The sequence below is a fragment of the Gossypium hirsutum genome, chromosome A08 (genome assembly GCF_007990345.1).
Source record: "Gossypium hirsutum isolate 1008001.06 chromosome A08, Gossypium_hirsutum_v2.1, whole genome shotgun sequence".
Classification (NCBI taxonomy): Eukaryota; Viridiplantae; Streptophyta; class Magnoliopsida; order Malvales; family Malvaceae; genus Gossypium; species Gossypium hirsutum.
Window position 1 is genome coordinate 99,061,212 of NC_053431.1, and position 4,989 is coordinate 99,066,200.

Here is a 4,989-nt window from a genome sequence, read left to right on the forward strand (position 1 = left end):
AATACATTTGAAATGAATTATAACATACGAACTTACCTCGGATGCTAAAATGACGAATCGAGTCTAATATTTCGTAAGTTTATTCTTTCCCCAATTTAAGTCCGTATTTCTCCTTTTGAACCTTGAAGTAGCTGAAATTTCCAAGCCCTAAAATGGCTTCCTCCATGCTTCATTCAGCCAAGAAGATGAATGAAACAAAAACCTTTTTGTTTTGTTTTAATTAATATTAACCTTTAATTATTAATTTACCTTTTTAACCATAATATAAAACCATTTAAATCACATAATAGGTGTCCATAATTGTCCACTCATGTCATTAGTGGTATAATTACAACATAAAGACCTTAACTTTAAGGTTTTATAGCTATTAAACAGTTTTAGCTAATAGAACTCCACTTTTACACTTTACGTGATTTAGTCCTTTTTATCGAATTAAGCATTCAAACGATAACATTACTTCACAAAAAATTCACACAATCATATATTCATGCTATAGACCTTAAAATAATAATAAAATAAATATTTCAACCTCAAATTTGTGGTCCTGAAACAACTGTTCTGATTTGACTAAAAACAAGCTATTATAGAGTTTATTCCATACGAGCTTATTAAGCTTTATAGATTATGTCGTTTATTTTTCTATGTTTTATAGTGAATTCAAATGTAGCTCGGATTCAGGATTGTTATATATTTCATCACACTATACTACAAACGATTTGCTACCTTTAAGCTTATGTTTCGAGTATATGGCATGTATAGTGACTTTGGTCATATTGGTTATGTTTTGGTAATGATTTTGGCCATTTAAAATGGCTTGTAAATGTATATGTATTGGTTTGTATATAATAGCCATGAGAGTTGACTTATTCCGAGTTAATTTGCTTGTGTATATGTGTATGTGCCTACAATTTATGTTATGTAAATTGAGGTTGGTTTTCTGATGCTTATTAATAGTTGTTGATATTGGTGATGTTATTTGTTTCTGAATCTTGAATGCATGTTTTAAGTAGCCATATTGATGATCTACGTTTATGAGATTTTGGGTAGGAATGGATTGGTCTACTTAACAACTTGTGTGTATTGAGAAATTTGGTATAGAATATACATGAATTAGGTTTGAATTGGCTAGTTTAAATGCCTATATATGCCATGGGATGGTGCAAATTGATGTGTTGTAGGTACATTCAAAATTGGGTGCCAAATTGGCTTGGTAAATAGCCTATTTTTGTCCACACGGACAGAGACACGGGCCTGTGTCTTAGCCGTATGTGACACACGGTTATGTTACACGGTCGTGTGTCCCCTTGTGTAGATTTGGAAACCAATTTAGTATGCTCCACATAGCCTCACACACAAGCGTAAGAATACCTTACAGGTTTGGCATAGCCTAGCACACGGTCTGGGACATCGGCATGTATGGCCATTTTTAGGGCACACGGGCTAGCCACATGGGCATGTGTGTTGGTCATGTGACCCAAGTCAGATAGTTACACGGGGTTGGAAATGGGCCGGGACATGACCATGTGCTCCCATTTCGAATGTCCACACGGCTTGAGACACGGGCGTGTCTGTTGGCCGTGTGAGACACACAGGCGGGCCACACGGGTGTGTGTCCCCTATTTCATGCAAAAGAATTTAAGTGTTGCAAAATTTCCTGAGATATCGGTTTAGTCCAGAACACCCTAATTGCATGTTTAGGGCATTGTAGGCTCGTATTAGGGACAATGTGATTGTATTTGATTGGAATTGCTTTTGGTTGATGATTTTTCATTCGAATTGAATGGTTGTTTAAGTTGTAAGTTCGGTAATGCTCCGTAACCCTATTCTGGCGTTGAATACGGGTGAGGGGTGTTACATGGTGCTGTGATGAGATTCAAATGGATCGAGCCATTCGATGATCTACTGGAAAAGAAAACAACTATCATAAGCAATAATGCTAGTATGTTCGTATAAAGGAAACTTAATTATTGAACATATTAGAATAAGAAACTAAGCAAAATTTTGATTATATCATAAGCTAATTTTCGTTTTCTATTCACTATACCTCTCATTGATAATTGGTTTAGTCTTACATATACATATATATATTTCCTTATAAGCATTCCATATAACCATTTCACTTAAACATTTCTTCTTACCATAACATTTACACACTTAACATATAATCATTCTATAATTCATCTTTCGTTTCAACTTTCACATAAACATATTATTTACTTTCACTAAACAATGTAAAAACTAAATAAATAAATTGATCATACCTGTTAATCATTTATGAAGCACTTATAGGATTAGTACTGAAAATGATTCATCGTATGCTTCTGATACTATAATAATTCAATATAAACTCATTCATATATGTATATAAATATCTATCTTTAACTGTATAATCATCAATATAATTATGCTCACATATGATCAATTAGTTTATTGAACATCTTAACACTTACTAATATCTTGACTGTACATTACCCTTTAAGCACATAAATAATTTTGTAAATTATATTAACATTTAGCCCGATGAACTAGTAACTTGACTCGAATACTTGAGTAACTGCATGATAAACCGCAATTTATACATATTTTTATCCCATTCTTAGCACATTTATGGATGATTTCTCCTTAGATTTGGTGAATTCGATGCTCCTAATCCTTTAAATTCATGTTTTATACTTAGGTGAGCATAGGAGAGTAAAAAGAGCGAGAAACGGGCTGAAAACGGAGAAAATGGACCAACATGTGAAATCAACACGGCCTGGAATTTCGTACACAGGCAGACCACACGTCCGTGTCCATTCAACAGACTCGAACACGGTTTGAAGCAATCGAACATGGGCGTGTCCCTGTCGAGTCCAAGTTTAGTCCTATTCAGAAAAGGCCACTCTTGAGGGCTTTTAGGCATTCTAAAGCCTATTTAAACACACTAAAGGAGGATTAGAGGACACACACAGAATAGGAGGCAAGGAATTACTCGAGGGAAGCCTAGTGATCCATCTCAGAAGCCGGATTCACTTTCAAGACTAAAGATCACCTTTCAATTCCCTTCAAGAGTTCTTGGGTTTTCTTTACATATTGTTATCATTATTCTATTGAGATGTTTTATTTCATAAATATGAACTAAACCCCCTAAATACCTAAGGGGAATGAAACTTAAGACGGATCTTGTTATTATTATCTGAATTGTATGATAAATATGTGACTTGTTCTTAATTATGAGTTCTTACTTCTTGCTTTAATATTCTAGGATATTGATTCAAGTATTGATATGCTTATTTAGAGGAGAAAAAGTCCCTATCTAAGAGTAGATCTAACATAATTAAACGGAGTTGATTGCACGCCTAGAGATAGGGTGACAAGATTTTGCTGGATTAGGGTGAAACCTAATAAGGGAATCCATAGATCGAGTTAATGCAACAATAGGAAGTTAATTAGAAAGAGATTCCAATAAATCAACCTAGGGTTAGACGTTGTTAGTCTCGAGAGAGATAATAATATAAAATAGGGATTTCTACGGATCAAGTCAAGTGAATAAGTTGTCTGATTCAAAGTCAATAACAAGTGAAGTCTAAGTGGATTTTTCCCTTAGGTATTGTCCAAATCATTCAGTTTTCCCAATAGTTATTTCCCCAATTTATTTTCTGTGCATTCTTAGTTTAGTAATTAGTTTAGATAAAACAAACCCTTTAATTTTTAGGCTAGATAATAAAAAGAAAGTCAATACTAGTACTTTTAGTTCCTTTGGGTTCGACATCCCGGTCTTGCCATAAGCTATACTACTGTTCGATAAGGTGCGCGTGCCTTTGTCGTGATAATAGTTAGTTTTCAAGGACGGATATTCATAAATTATAAAACTTATTGCACGTATCACATCACACGATCAAGTTTTTGGCACCATTGTCGGGGAACTAAGATATTAGGAACACTCAATTTTTATTACTTTAGCCATTTTACTTTTATTGCAATTCAAATTTTTGTTTTCTTTTCTAATTTTTCTTTTATTCACTTTTGGCATGTTTTTAGAGTGTATGACTAGAAGAAACCCGTCAGGACCATTACTTTTTGATACTGAGATCGATCGCACAGCTCACAGAAATCAAAGAGAAATAAGACAAAGCCTAAGATACACAGAGGAAGAGCAAGAGGACAATATTTCCACCACAACCGAGGAGATGGCTGAAAATCAAGAAAACCCACTACCTCCTACAATAGCTGGTGATCCAGTAAATCATAATCCTGCTCCACGCACTATGTATGATTATGCTAAACCTACTTTAACAGGAACTGAGTCAAGTATAGTTAGGCCTACTGTTGCTACAAATAATTTTGAACTGAAACCTAACACAATTCAAATGATCCAACAGTTTGTTCAGTTTGATGGTTTGCAGGACGAGGACCCAAACGCTCATTTGGCGAATTTCCTAGAGTTTTGTGACACTTTTAAAATCAATGGCGTTTCTGACGATGCCATTCGCCTTCAGTTGTTTCCCTTTTCATTGAAGAACATAGCTAAATACTGGTTGAACTCGTTACCACGAGTGCCAATCACTACTTAGGAAAAATGACTGAAAAAATTTTACTTAAATATTTTCCGTCGGCTAAAACGACTAAATTGAGGAACGATATCTCTTCTTTTGTGCAGATGGATCTAGAGACACTCTATGATGCATGGGAGAAGTACAAGGACCTATTGAGAAGGTGGCCTCACCATGGGTTACCTTTATGGTTACAGGTTCAAACATTTTACAACGGCGTGAACCCCTCAACAAAGCAACTTATCGACCCAGCTGCTGGTGGGACTATCAACAACAAAACACCTGAAGTGGCTTACGAATTTATTGAAGAGATGTCCCTGAATAACTATCAATGGCAAGTCATGAGAACAAAGCCGACAAAAGTAGCTAGTGTTTTCAACTCGATGCGGTTATTATGCTATCTAACCAAGTAGAACTCTTAAATAAAAAGATTGACGGTTTGTGTGGTTCTACTTAG

General features: G+C 35.1%; 1 non-coding gene across 1 annotated transcript; it reads right to left on the bottom strand.

Annotated features, from left to right (window-relative positions):
- Positions 1 to 4,606: 4,606 nt before the first annotated feature.
- On the bottom strand, positions 4,607 to 4,713 carry LOC121205848 (small nucleolar RNA R71). Its single transcript, XR_005900921.1, has one exon. It is a non-coding gene; the product is annotated as a small nucleolar RNA R71 (small nucleolar RNA).
- Between the last annotated feature and the right edge of the window lie 276 nt (positions 4,714 to 4,989).